This window comes from Amblyomma maculatum, chromosome 1 (genome assembly GCF_055883805.1).
Source record: "Amblyomma maculatum isolate TAMU_Amacu chromosome 1, ASM5588380v1, whole genome shotgun sequence".
In the NCBI taxonomy this organism is placed as follows: domain Eukaryota; kingdom Metazoa; phylum Arthropoda; class Arachnida; order Ixodida; family Ixodidae; genus Amblyomma; species Amblyomma maculatum.
This window is the reverse complement of record NC_139344.1, coordinates 6,542,673-6,558,215: the sequence shown is the minus strand read 5'-3', so window position 1 is coordinate 6,558,215 and position 15,543 is coordinate 6,542,673. Positions and strand designations below refer to the sequence as shown.

Genomic DNA, 15,543 nt, shown 5'->3' with positions numbered 1-15,543 from the left:
GGACCGCTTTCCAGACTTCAGGACTTAGATTAGGTACAAGACTGGCCTCGTTTGCTTCAGAAATTCTGATAAGAGTATTCTAAATTATACTCATTCTACAAAGTACTTTCGTGCTCCAGATGTCAGTGATGACATACGTAAACTTGACTGCAAAAAGTCAGAAACTTGTGTATGCATTTTAATGCTAAAATATTCTAGACCACTTGCGTTCAGTTTGTCAAGTGTATTCGTATAACTTCGGCATCGGTAAAGGATGAAACTCAATACTTCATTTAGGTCGCGTCATATTAAATTTAAAGGATATACGAAGGTCTGCTTTAAAATGTAGAGCTAGTGGTTCTGATTTGTATGCGTCGTCAAAATAAATCAATAAATTATTGCACAAACAAGCAGCTAATACTTTGCATTTAATATGTATACAGGTATAACACACCACCACAAAGACGCTTGCAGCTGATGCGATGCAATATATATATATATATATATATATATATATATATATATATATATATATATATATATATATATATATATATATATATATATATATATATATATATATATAAATATATGAATTGAACCTCTTCTATGCATACCGATGCCGACGCATCACCTCTTCTCCATTTTCTTTACAGGCCATGGAGCGCAGGCTTATAATCTGCCGTTTTTTAAAGGCTAGTTCAGCCTTGACTCAATCAAAATTCCGGTACCTGCCTTGGACATGCAGCAGCAGTCCGCACAAGGTCGCCGCACAAATCCCATTGCTCCATCCGCTTGATTATCAATGATCTTTTTCGCAACCTGTGTCCATCTCTTCGTCTGCAAACAGGTGTGTCCATTATATCACCACTTCTGTTCGCACTCTGCCCCTATATATGAACATTCTGCAGCGTAGCGTCAAGGAAGGCTGCCGTATCCTAGATAGTGAGCTCAACTAATCAGCTTTGCAGATGATCTGGCTGTCTTCAGCGCAAACAAGCCTAAATTGGATGAAGTTATCACCTATCAAAGCAGTGGAATAGTTTCTAATGCCCAGATGACCCGTTCCAAGAGTTACGCTCTGTGGTTTTGATTGTGGGGATCTACACCAGCTGAATATGCGGGCGTAAATTGGACGTGTATACTGACTGCCCAGGTATCTTGGCTTACTATTAAGTGCTTACAGATACTGTAACAACTATTTGAAAGATTGCGTATTGGCTGCGCAGCGCTATGCCCAAATTTTTGTCCCACATTGTAGTCTGCTAATATTCCTCGACGCTACCGCATGCGACGTATTTCCACATTTTTTTTTTATTTGCAGAGTATTCATTGCGCCAGGACTTTCGTTTATCGGTTTTATATAGTATTTGAATTTTGTTTTTTGTTTTCTTCCATAGTGTCCATGCGACGTGATTACCTTTTCCGACCCTTCAGCGCTGGTGGGCTGAGATTAGTCCATTTTTATGTGTGGTAGATTGTTGCCTGCTTTATGTTTTTTCGTGAAACATCCGACCTAATACTTTTTGCAGACAAATTTACTTGCTGTTTTGCTCAAATTGATGTTACTCTCATTTCGCTGACGGTTCTTGCTTAGAAGGGTTTAGGCATGAAGTGTATTTTGCGGCATGTTTTCTGTCAGTCCGTTTTTCAACACAGTTCTTATTTTCATTGTCGCGAAGACGCTTTTAAAAAGAATTGTTTTAGATGTTTTTCCTTCTCCAATTTGCCTCTCAAAGTATTTATTTGAGATCACCAGGACACGATGTCCTTACGCGGTTGTTAATAATGTTACTTTCACCTTGCACTAAGATTTTCTTCTAGTAGTAACGTATACGGATACGTTGCCCATGAAGGTTTGGCTTAAGTAAAATGATATTTTTGTGTCAGCTGCGAATTACCGCCTCAGCGATAATCCTGAAATAATTGTAAGGACGCAATTTTGTGTTGGGATATCTTGCAGCAAACCTTGAAAAAGCGAATTTATTTGCCTTCCCATATCCTTCGATTTCACAATGAAATATGTTGATGCACCTCTTCATACGTGTTTTTTTTTTTTTTTTTTTTTGTTGTTGTTTAGAGCACACAGGTTACGAAACGCTAGAATGATGGAGCAGCACCAAGCATCAGCAGTTTCGACGAATTCTATTTCTGCCAAATGGTTGCCCTACTATGAGCAGATTGACTCTGATCGACTCTTTAGGCCTGTCTTTTTAAGATGTCTTTAATGGTGTTTCCTAAAACTCTGTAAGTAGTTATTGTAAACATAGTATATTGTCACGCGGCGCTGAGGGGAGGAAGAAAAAAAAGCTGTGGGCCTAAAGGAAACTGGCCATCTTCCCGTGAACGTACCCCCCACAGCTTGAGTCCTCACTTTAACTTTAGCGATGTTTTTCGTGTATTGAATGCATGTTGAAAAAATACTCTTTGTGGCGTATGACAACAAAGAAAAAAAAAATACTTCACGCTATATGCCTTGCGTGCCCGCTTGGCAGAAGAGGACCTGGCTTCGAACTTCCGTAGCGAAAAAAATTATTTTATTGAATTAGTTCTATTTACGGAAATGCTAGTATTAGAGGAACCCGCTCTCTGTTATGGCTTCATTTCGACTCTCGCCGAATTCTTTAGCTTTATTTGAATGTGGTGTCTTTGAAACTCCCACGTGTGGTCATGTGGTTGGGACGTAATGACCCTGTAGATCGGTCGATCGCTGTATACTGCGGCGGCGGCTTTTCAACGGAACCAGCTGTATATGTTACCGCACAAACATTTTTCTAGTTCTGTCGGTATGCCTTGCCAAACTAAATGATTGACATTTGTTTCTATTGAAACCCATTTAATAAGCTTCTTTATTTTTTTTTTACTATTGGTGAGTATTTGTTTTCTTTTTCTATTGGAGTTATTTTCTCGTTTTTTTTTTTTTTTTTGGTAACACTCAATATTACGTTTTTAGCATTTTCGTTTCTTTATTAATGCCGGTTGATGTTACCAGATAATTTATCTTGTAGTCACAAATTTACGGCACTCCGCGACTGAGACCACCACTCTTCGTGAGGTTGTTTCTTGGGCTTCAGTGGGCACGCGTTTTCTATGTGAGTTTAGACGTTTCGACATATGTATAATCTGCTGTGTTCCATGAGGTGATCTTCCCTTTTACATGATAGTCTTTTCACTTGTCTTGTTTTGTTCATTCTCTAAAAATATTGTTTATGACGTTGTCCTGTTACCTTTAAATTTATTAGTTTAGACCCCTGTACATGATGACAGAGTTGGCTTAATAGGGATTGGAAAACTATGGTTAGCAGTCTTTTTAGATAGTTTTCACAGTCTCTGCGAGCAAAGCTTATAAAGAAAGATAATGTAAAACGCAGTGAATGCTTGATGTGCTAAATGAGACCACACCGGCAGAGAACGAAGCAGCGGGCTGGTTAATATACATTATCTCGAAAGAGCAATGCTCTAAACGGACGAAGCACATGGCTCCTGTGTTGTCTTGCCCTGTGTTATTCCGCTCCGTTTACTCTGCGCGCGCACGTGATGAGAGGGGCATGCCCATGCTTGTTTCGCTCTTCTTTATTGCCTGTTCTTTACACCAAACTAAATTCGGTCATAACACACGGATTTAGAAGCTTGGTACTGACGACAAAGTGTCTGAAAGAGCGAAATGCAACACAGCCCACTGTCAGTAATGAAAGGCCATGAAATAAGCTTCCTCGCGCAATGATCGACTGGCAAGTTTTGCTCAGCCTCTAATGCACCACAAAAAATGTATAGGCAGATTATTGCAGATATGCAACAACCATTAAAACAAATAAGGGCAGCTTCTACTCAAAGATGGACTAGACAGCAGCTCGCAGCTACTCAAGGGATTCAAAGGAGAACAACGCGCGAACCTATAGTTAAAAAGTGGAGGCAGTCGGTTAATAACAAAAATCCGGCATGGTACCGGCTTCCCTGAGAGAATAAAAGAGGGCATTCGCGCGGCAAACAATACAGCTAACCTAAGGCGATCATTCGTACTGCAATGGCCATAAGAATATGCTTAAGCGCGTTTTTGAGACACGAAAATGAAAACAAAAAGGGAGAAAAGAAACTCGACAGAAGGAGTAAAAAGCTCAGCAACCAGCACTGCAGAGAACAAACTAATTTTCTTCGCGTTAGCCTGCTTATGTAGCTGCAGTTAACAAGAATGAAGGGAGGCTCATTTTGAGCTCATTCAAGCGGTACCTGAATACAGTTACGGCTACGCTGTTGCAGACACTGTCGTCACTCCATCCAGGCAAGCAGGCGCTAGGCTGAAAAAAAGAAAAAAAGTGGAAAGTAGCCTTCCGGCAGATACCGGTTTAAATCTCAGTCGCGTAATGATGGTCGTAGTAGATGTAGCATTCTGCTCGTTACTGAGCGCGCAAAACAGGCAAGCGAAATGAGCAACAACCTGGAGCTCTTTTTCTTCTTTTCTGTCCTCGTATCCCCCATTCTCCTCGCCCCCTCATCCTGAGATTGCCATCGGAGAGATCTTATACAGATTGGAGCCCGTTTGCGCAACCCACTTCCGAAGGCACGGGAGCATTCTCGCTAATTGGTGCGTACATTTTTTTTTTGTTTTAATTGAGTACGTGTGGAAGATAATCCATAAGCGTTGCGTAACGAGGTCACGAGACCAATGGCTCTGGAATTTGTCTAGCCGCTTCCACTGAAGCTACACAGGCATTTTACGTCGTCCTCCAGACTCGTCTTCCCTTTTGAAAGGGGGGGGGGGGGGGGGATGCCGCCGCACCATCCTCTGCGGCCACCACAGAGACGGCCAGGGAGACCTCTCGTTCGGGTTAAACGAAAATACGCCGGTGTCTGTACGGTGATGGCGCTTTTCCAGCTCCAACGCTAGAATGGCGAGGTAAGACAACACGCCTTGAGCAATGGGCTAGTTATAAACTAGCAGCGAGTGGGGCGTTTTGTGACATTAGGTTTCGCTCTTTCGCGCGCACCGCCTGCGGTGATGGCTTTGCGCCCATAGCGCGAACGGCTAGGGTGCCTTGGATTCCCGGTCACGGCGGCCTGATTGCGATGAAAGCGAAATGAACAAACATTCGTGTGTCGAGATTTCGGCGCGTGTCAGAGAAGTCCAGGTGGTCGAAACTAATCCGGACCATTCATTATGCTGTTCCACATAGCACAGACACAGATAAGTGCTGATACTCGTCGTTAATTATTTGGCTCTAACACCTCCTGAGCGGGCTTGAAAAAATAATGGGTGACGGGAGATACGTATGCGAAGAATGCTCTGCACGGCTCCGCAAAAAAAGCTGATGTTCTCAGAACAACGGTTGTTCTTTTTCGTTTGCGCGCGTGGGAGGAAGCAAAACTTCTATTCGACATGAAGTGCTGATGTGTTCCTGCGTGCCAAAAGCCCAGGGACCCATTTTCTACTGCAATCATGACGGCCACCTTGATTTGCTGTCAAAGTTCTTGCAGGTTGGTGCTGGTGAGAGATGCTTCCGATGAAGGTGTCGAGTGGGGATCAGAGGCTGACTGGGGTGCTGAGGCGCTCAATAGGGGAGCGATACAAGTTTGGCTTGTCCCACAGGACAGGCAGTAGGAATGTTATATTTGAAGGTACGCCGGAGGAAGAGTCCGGGAAGATATTTTAGAATCGCCGCTACCGATAGGCTTCATCCCCATTCAGGTGACGCGATGTGCTGGTGGTCACAGTTTTCTGCTGCGTCGGTAGTTGTTGCGGGGATCGTTAGGCTCCCCTCGGGAAGAAATAAAAGCGAGAAACAGCAGAAAATCTGCTCAATAAAGGACGCTAATATTTGGGGGATATATAATATATTTATAGGGTAATTTCTGGCGGCAATATAACTTTGTCGCGATTATTATCAGCTGGTAGAAATTTCTTGCAGTGTCATAACACTATTCTGTATTTTTCCTTTCTGTAATGTTTTTTTTTCTTTAACTGGAGGCTACGCTTTGGTTCGCTTAAATGAACAGATAGACAGCAGATGTAAATACGCACAGGTATCGAACCTAATGGGAGAACAAATTTGCAGAAAGCTGCCGGCGCTCATGTTCTTTTTTTTCCTTCTGAAGGTGGTCTCGTCTTTGATTTTTGATGTGCATGTCTGGAAAAAACAAACAAAGAAAGGACAGGAGTACATAAGCGTATGGAAACCATTACCTTTTTTCCTTTTAAATTGACACTTGTCTCTATGGAATCTGGGCTACAGCGCTCTTTAACAAGGCGACAGCAGACCAGCAGGTCTGATTTTCATGTAAAAATCTTTTTGATATGCCGTATGAAAACACGTCAGACTCTTCTAATAAAACCACCATATACCCCACCATCTCGACTGCACTGATTTAACGGTGAATACCTGTTCTGCTCATATCCAATTAACTCTGTCTTGGCCCAACTAGGAGCTCCTATTCCCGTAAATTTACTAATATCAACCCATCACATGACTCTCTGTTAGATGTGGGCTTGTTTTGTACATATCCTGCACCCTGTGAGACCATCGGCTACCTTGTCTTGCCGTACGCTTGCCGATTTCCTCTTTTTGGCTTCAGCTGGGATATGATTAATCTGCGCGCTTCTTTACCCACTCCGGTCTCTCCATGACATTGCATCTCCCTTTTTTATCATCTCTTTCACAGCTTGTAAGCAATATAACTGAAATTTCCGTCGCTAGCGAACAACTGCACCCAGAGATGGGCACTGGCAAGACATATAAACCTTCCTCCCGAAGGACTCTGCTGAGCTTCTATTCATGACCTGGAGGTGTTGTCAAACGCACTCCACCTCATCTTCATTAGGCTGGCTATTTGACTCTGATGGGCCAGATCTGCAATTATTTATTACCTTAGACGCACGTATGCTCATTATCGCTTCCAATGCTGCACCGTCTATCGCAAAACGTTGTTCCCATCTATAAAACCGTTGAATATAATTTGCATTTTCTCGTTAAACTATCACGCGAGCGACGAGCGAATGGTTGCGTGACGATTTACAATGAAGTCAAGCGATGAAACTGGGCAGAACGTGTGAGTGCCCAAAACCCTGATCGTGACATTTTGCTCCTCTCCTAATTTTCGAGTGACGCTGTACTGCGTATATATATATATATATATATATATATATATATATATATATATATATATATATATATATATATATATAACAGCAACGTTCTACCTATAGTTATGGACTGCTACTGCTGATAGATTCTTTCCTGTTTAAGAGAGTAAAGAAAATTCTGAAATGGTGGGTACATTGGTGCAGCCTCTACAAACACGACTCACTCACGTCACTCCTTTGAAGCATGGCTCTCCCCATTCGCCGGAGTTACCAATGTCTATTTGAAAACAAAACAAGCGGAATGTTGCCGTAGTAATGCCCACGCGTCTTTCACCTCGATACCAGCGCAGAGGAGAAAAATCTCTGGCATGATGACCCGAAATCTCGTTTTAACGAGAGTGTATCCCTTTGGCCGATGATGTTTACTGGAACCTCCCAAATCTTAATTCAAAACGAAGATTCCGCTGCTCGCCACAATGGTGCTCAGCGTCCGTGAAGTCCCACGCGTCAGCTGCCACTGTGACGACGTCTAGATCATAGATGAGCAAAATGGTCGGGTTGACTGCAGCGTAGGAAGGTGCATGCGCTGGGTACTACGACTCGCAAGGTCATCCTTACTTCCTTACGTCGGACATAACTGCGCGTGCTGCCATAACTGCACGGTGCTTCCTCCGGGCCTTGGTCATTTTGCATCGACAACATTCCAAACCTATCGAAGCGGGGATAACTTCCGGAACCACGTGCCTAAGGCACAGGGTTCGCAGTCGGGATGGTACCACTCTAGATCCTATAAGCTCGAGACGCATGAGAAGCATGGAAGCGAATGTTAGTCTCGCTTCTAAAGGTATGTGAAGCTAACGATGCAAAACGATAAACGCCCAGAAGAAACTGAGTGGGCTGTATATTTTTGACAGAAACTGTAGATAAAAAGAAACATCAAACTGTAAGCGCTTCTTCAACATATATTTTGCAACAGGAGTCGACTTAACGCTTCCCTGCGACAGGAGGGGCGCTTTAAGAGTCTGCGATACATTTAGTATACTGTGCTGCGAAAAAGTGGTGGATAGTCATAAACATGCGCTGTTGTATCGAGAGATATTAATACTGCAGATTTCTTCCTAAATAAAAGACACTTTGAAGAAACTTCTGACTGTGTCTGGCTTTCCTTCATGCCTTCTCTCCCTCCCCTGATAACTATTTTGGGTAGGTAAATGCCAACAAAATACCCCCATAGGGGTGTGGTTAAGCGTTATGGTAGCTTCGTTTACAGCATATGACAAAAAAAAAAATAACCCCTCTCAGGGCACTAGATCCATGATCTCGACACTCACAGATGATCGAGCAAGCATGAAACATTACAGAAAAAGAATCATACTCTGCAACCAGGCTACGAAGATCAGGGTGTCAGTGTCTATAGGCCAGTGCACAGGGCAAGAGAACAGAAAAATCTTTCGCGAATAAGTGTACTTTAGAGGATGATATTTTACAGCATTTAAAACCCGGGAACAAAAAGAACTACAGAATGAAAAAGGAAAGAGTGAAGATATGGACGCGGTAATTAAATAGAAGGGGAAGAGGTTTTAGGATTCGACGAGCTTAAAGGGAACGCATGTATGAAACTTGCAGGTAAATAATTGGAAGTATTTTTGTGCTAGCATACGAATGGCTAATTTAATTGCCGAACAACATGAAGTAGGCGTCTGAATTTTGGCTGGGGCCGCATCGAGCCCGTCATGTAAAGCAGTGCTACGTCTCAAGCGGACAAAGGGTTGTTTGAAGAGAGCAATCCATTTGAAGAAAACCAACGCCATAAATTGCGTAGCTCATGAAGCTTTGCTTGGCAGCATTGTACGACGCACACAAGCATGAGGGCGAAGCCAGCGGAAGTCTGGAAATTTGGTAACAATTATTACGTCCTTCGGAGCTTCTCTGCACTCCTCCGATTTATTGAGGAGAAGCCTGAACTTTGTCAGAGTTTTAATCTCTGATTAGGCCGGCATTTTGAATGCTGGGGTGAAATTATTTCGCCCACGTCGCCTAAAGACTTCGCACATTTGAATCGTTGAATCGTGTCCGCCTGTCGAAAAAATTAATCTCAGCTTATCTTTAAAGAAGGTTTGGTTTATGGTGTTTAACGTCCCATAGCGACTCGGGCTATGAGATACGGTGTACTGGAAGGCTCCGGGAATTTCGGCTAATTTTGATTCTTTAACGTGCGCTGACATCGCATAGCACTCGGGCGCCTACTTCTCGCCTCCATCGAAAGGCGGCAGCCGTGGCCGGGATCCGATCCCGCATCCTAGGGCACAGTAGCCGAACGTGGTAACGAATGCACCACCATGGCGGGGCCTTCAAGAGGGAGGACAGGGATTCAGTGAGGCTTCATAAAGTACAAACAACAACAACAAAAACTACCAGTATCGCCTTAGAGCGAGTTTTGTTAGCACGACGCCAGTAATGGCTAAAAATCGCCCATTTCATAATCAACAAGTACCATTCTCATCACCATTGCTATCAAGGCTGGAAAGGGGGGGGGGGGGGGGGTCGTATGCAGGGAGGTATTTTTTAATAATTAGAGACGTTTATATCAAAACCTGCAAGAACGTCTGTGTGGTCTGTAAAGGGGCTTCATGTAACATGGCGGAAAATGTGTAAATGAATGAGCACAATGAGGGTTATGCAATTATTCACATAATTTACTAATAGACTTCCTTAATTTTTATCATAAACGGAATATTACTTTGGTTGATCCCCTTTTCCAGGGCAGACTCAGCGGGCAGGCTTTGCGCACTTGCGCGGGAACACACGCTCTCCTTGCGAAATTCTTTGCAGTTTGCGAACTGCCGCTAAAAATCTCTGGACCCTGACCTGAACTCCGGCTTCCACCTGGCCTACCCCGACGTGAAAACAACTTTGCTGTGCCGCCTGTTGGTTGGTATAGAATTCACAAACTCTTACTCTTTTGTGATAGGAATGGCAAATAGCCCTGCATGTACAAACTGCGGGTGCGACGAGACTATAGGCTACATTCTTTGATAGTGCCTCGTGTACAGTGAGGAAAGACAGTGTCTATGCCGTGTCCTGGAGCGTCTAGATGGACGCCCACTGGCTGAACTTAAGATTCTTATGTCCCTGGCCACGGCGATCGTCTGCGGCGAAGGCCTCCCAGGCACTGCTCCGCTTTATGAAAAGCACAGACCTGATCGAAAGACTATGATTTTAGTGTTATGTTACGTGATATGACTGTGACGTGATGTGATATGTGTGTGATGTGACTGTACTGACCTCATCCATCCCTCTCTTACCCACCACTTTGATATCCCCTCACCCCTTTCCCCCAGTGCAGGGTAGCCAACCGGTTTCTTTTACCGGTTAACCTCTCTGCCTTTCCTGCTCATCTTCTTCCTCCTTCCTTCCTAAATTGAAGGCCGTCATGGGTGAAGGAAAGCCCTCGTCTTTGAGGTTTCGTAATAGGCAGCGTAATGGAAGTGTCGAGTACCGAATATTCTCTTTGAGAGCTCATTGAATGGGCTCTTCTGCATTGAATACTTACAAATCGGCTTTGCGCTTCGTTGAATCGTCCCCAAATCATATAAACTTCGAAACCCCCAAATACACAAACAGCATCTGTTTTTGATGCATAAAAATGCGAGGGACTCCAATTTATGGAATGCAATAGGCGAAAGCCAACTAACCAGCTTTCAAGCGCATGTTTTTAACACTCGAAATTTTGAGCCGCATTGCCGAATAAGTATGTTTAAAAATAGGGCTCAGCTATGATGTTCATGGTCTGCAATTTCGTAATATAATATCCACTCTTATGAAATAAGGAAGTTGGTTAGTAAACTGTGAGTAATTAATTGCTTGACTACTTACGTTTGTCAACTTACATTTATCAACCTTGCTGTGCAATCCACCTGTAGAGACCGAAAATACCTATTTTACTTTTCTTCTTGTTCAGTTTTGGAAATGACTAATTGACTTTGTCGGCGCTTTTATGATGTCGTGTACTTCATGTAACTTATTATCAGACGCGAATTTTTTTATACCTCCATTTTGCCGAGACAATCCGGCGTGGACAGCATGAAAGTTATTTATCACTGCTAAGGACGCGAACAGTGCGAAAGGAACAGGAAAATGAAGACAACAGACGACAGCAGTTGTTCTTTCTTTGTTCCTGTTTTTTTTTTCGTCTGTTCACCGCCGTTAGGAATGTCGAACCAACTAAGCCAGCTTGTCTTTCTTGTTGCACTTTATTTATTTATTTATTTATTTATTTATTTATTTATTTATTTATTTATTTATTTATTTATTTATTTATTTATTTATTTATTTATTTATTTATTTATTTATTTATTTATTTATTTATTTATTTAATACCTCAAAGGCCCCTGGTATGGGGCATTACATGAGGGATGGGCATGAGAGTTAAACAACAATGGTCTTGATAGCGTTCTTAAAATGGATGGCGTTGATATGATGCACGGCGTCCTGTGGTAGATCATTCCAGTTCCGGGATGACGTGACGAAAAAAGATCGAGAATGAGCGGTAGTTCTTGCTGCTGTTCTAGATGGTCTTATGGTGATTAATACTGTTTGAGAGGCGATAAGCAGGTGCTATGACTGATTCTCCAAAAGATGAATGATAAAACATATGAAAGAGGCACAAGCGAGAAATTTTCCGTCGGGTTTCAAGGCTAGGTAAATTGGCTCTAGATTTTAAAGCAGACACACTAGTGTAGTATGAATAATCAGAATAAGTGAAACGGACAGCACGATTTTGTATTTATTCTAGGGTTAAAGAAAAGTTAGACTGGTGAGGATCCCATATTGATGAAGCATATTCTAGTTTAGGACGGACAAATTTATGTATGCTAATGATTTGATGTATGGGGCGGCAAAACATAGATTGCGCCGTTTGAAACCAAGGGTACGATTAGCCTCGTTAGCGATGTTCATGACATGAGATGACCATGTTAGGCTTTGCGTTACAGTAATATCCAAGTACTTACAGGAAGAGACGGACGACACTTCAGAACCAAAAAGAGCGTATTTAGAAGGAGTATGCATCTGCCGACGATGGAACGAAATCAAACATGTTTTGGAAATACTAAAAGACATTCGCCAACGTTTGCACCAAGCTTCGATTTGGTTAAGATCTTGCTGAAGAATGCCAACGTCAGTACTGTTAGTGATTGGGCGGTAAATTACACAATAGTCAGCAATTCAGCCAATAGTAGAGGAAATATTGGAAGGAAGATCGTTAATATATATCAGGAAAAGCAAGGGTCCCAGGACTGTACCTTGGGGAACACCTGAAATGACCGGGCTACGAGGGGAAGAACAATTGTTAGCATAGACCAATTGCTCTCTGTTAGTCAAAAAGTTAGACAGCATTCCAATACTAACGGGTTAAGATTTAGGCACGATAGCTTTAGAAGTAGTCTTTTGTGTGGTACTTTATCGAAAGTGTTTTAGAAATCAAGGAAGAGAGTGTCAGTATTTATCCTAATCAGTTTCTGTCTGGTAGCTGCAAAAGTACGATAGTTGCCCGTGCTGCAAAATGCATCTTACAGTACGCCTTTAAAGGAAAGAGAGAAAGGGAAAAAGGAAGGAAGGAAGGAAGGAAGGAAGGAAGGAAGGAAGGAAGGAAGGAAGGAAGGAAGGAAGGAAGGAAGGAAGGAAGGAAGGAAGGAAGGAAGGAAGGAAGGAAGGAAGGAAGGAAGGAAGGAAGGAAGGAAGGAAGGAAGGAAGGAAGGAAGGAAGGAAGGAAGGAAGGAAGGAAGGAAGGAAGGAAGGAAGGAAGGAAGGAAGGAAGGAAGGAAGGAAGGAAGGAAGACCGACGGCATGTGGACAGACAAGAAAGACACAGTGTCTATTGCCAAGGTATACAAGAAGAGATAGTGCTATTTTAGATAGTGCTCTTTATTTGCAAAATTCAACCGTTATTGTCCACCCACTATTTCAGTGCACACTGTGAAAAAGGAACCGAGGCTTCACACAGGTTGTAAGACGATATGTGGACAGGGCGAGCGGTAACTTTAGCAATTGAGGTTTGTCAGAAAAAACATCTGTAGCAGCAAAATAGGCATCTGCGCGCTTTTTCCCTTCCGTTTCCTTTCTCTTTCTCTCCTCGTTTCTGTTTTTTATTTCACTTTTTTCTTTTGTAACGCGCAGATGTCCCTTTTGCTGCAACAGGTAGGTTTCTAATAAATCTCAGTTGCTAGTCACCTCTCGTCCTGTCCACATCTCGTCTTACGTCCTGTTTGAAGTCTTGGCTCCTTTTTCCCCCCAACGCTGTCGGACCAATTGGCCCCGAAACTTCCCCTTCTTGAGCTTGATGTACACCTACTTGTGCTTTTTGTCATCTTTGTTCTGGAGCTGCTTTGAAGTTTCTCTTCAAATCACAGCTTCTAATAATTTATATTACCCGAGGCACTTTGTGCGCGTTGAGTGGTATATTTATTCAATAGGCTCCGCAATAAGTCGAAGTTCAAGCCTATTGCAGTAGCGGTTCGAATGCACAGCCTCTCTGTCGTGAACATTGTGACGTCAGGAAAGGTTGGCCGCGCGTGGCGAATGATGATCGTGTTGGAGTAGATCTGTTTTTGATGCTCTCCGCTACGCCTTTTATTATTTTGTCAGTCGTTAGAGCGTTAACTGAAGCGAGAGTTTCCGCCCTGTAGGTCGTCACGCAACACAAGTCAGACGTCAGACCTTTCGTGCCGGCGTGGACTGATGCAACGTTGACATTTCTCGAGCGCAATGAGCTAGCAACAGCGTATAGCTAATTTTGCTACGCTATGTGCGTTATCAAGGACACCGAATCTCTTTCCAGGCCTTGACTACTACTGGGGCGTTGTTTCTGGAATTTTGTTATCTCTTTCGACAGACAGGATGATTTAAATATATACTGGCAGCATGCGCTTGAAGCAGAAAATACGAGGTCTGGTGATGCATTATTCGTTCAATACAGTTGCAAGGCAAATATACAGCGATGAAGATCAAGGTAGCTGAATCTAGCAGTGTTTAAACTGCTGTTGCGTCCAGCGCGTCATTACCTTAACATATCAAACCCAGTTTTCTGAACAATGCCGCCATAGGATCACTGTTAAATTTTCTTGTCAGGACATAGTTGATGCCACCTCTAAGCAGCAATTAGGACACCTCTGCGGGAGGTTTTATGCTGAACAGTAGGGAACTGAACGTTTCTCCTGTGAAGTTCCCAACAGTGGTAATGGAACATTCCTGAATCTTTTTCACGTAGCTGCAAAACTCATTTTGCAGCCAGAGTAGAAGTGCATTGTCTTCTTTCGAGGTCGGCATTTTGCAGCCACTTCTTTTATATGTCGTGTCGCGAATACCGAACAATTTCTTCATCACTTTCATAAAGTTGATCGTCGATGTGGCATCCTTGAAAGTGAAGAGAGGAGAGCTGACTCATAAGCTCTGCTGGAGACGTTCAAGAGCGACAGTCCCCCGCGGAGCCTGGAGCGCAACTCATCACATGGGAAGCCTGGGAGGCCCTGCTGTGCTCTAGGGATCTGGCTGACCAGGCAGTCGTCATATACCGAGCTGCTAGCGTCATGGACATTCGGGGCAGGAACGTTTGAGTGCAGTGGGGCCGTGCGGGGGCCCAGGGACAAGCGAGTGCCAAACACCTTGGATGAAAATAAAGTTTTGTCCATCCATCATGTGGCTAGACACACCGACTTGCCCTGTGGTGTTGAACTTCGTTCTTCTGATCAGCGCAGACGAGTGGCGGCGGCTCCTTGTGGTTGTAGGCGTATCACCGCGCGGAATTTTGCTGAGTGCTGGCAGTCACTTCTTTGAAAAAAGAGCGAGCTAAATTGTTTGACAAGAGCAAGATAATGTCGTTCGGTAATGTCGCAATGTTCTGCCGCCAATTTAGATCAGCCAAAAATTGGTAATTTCTGAACTTTTATGATGGTCGCGAAAGGTCTTCACTATTTTAACAACTGGATAATTGTGCCAATAGTAAAATAGAGCTGTGAACTTGATCGAACAAGAAGTACTATTCAACACTATTCGAAATTCCGAATATTCACACCTGCAAAGGTAGGTCATTAGGTAGGTATATATGGGCATGGGCAGGACATGTAGTGCGAAGAGAGGATAACCGATGGTCGCTGAGGGTAACAAACTGGATTCCAAGGGAAGGAAAGCGTAGCAGGGGGCGGCAGAAAGCTAGGTGGGCGGATGAGGTTAAGAAGTTCGCAGGGGTCAAGTGGATGCAGCTAGCACAGAACCGGGTTAAGTGGAGAAATATAGGAGAGGCCTTCGCCCTGCAGTGGGTATAGTCAGGCTGCTGCTGCTGCTGCTGCTGCTGCTGCTGCTGCTGCTGCTGATGATGATGATGATGATGATGATGATGATGATGATGATGATGATTCGACCTCCGAGAAGTGTCTGTCGGGCCAAAAAAGCGAGGATGATCGCGGAGGAATAAAGGCCGTGTAAAATAAGGA

The 15,543-nt window shown here is 43.5% G+C and overlaps 1 long non-coding RNA gene across 1 annotated transcript; it reads left to right on the top strand.

Annotated features, from left to right (window-relative positions):
* The first annotated feature begins 4,264 nt into the window (after nt 1-4,264).
* LOC146201569 (uncharacterized) lies at nt 4,265-14,746 on the top strand. The gene is made up of 3 exons (XR_014701657.1): nt 4,265-4,561; nt 9,817-9,985; nt 14,448-14,746. It is a non-coding gene; the product is annotated as an uncharacterized LOC146201569 (long non-coding RNA).
* The last annotated feature ends 797 nt before the right edge of the window (nt 14,747-15,543 follow it).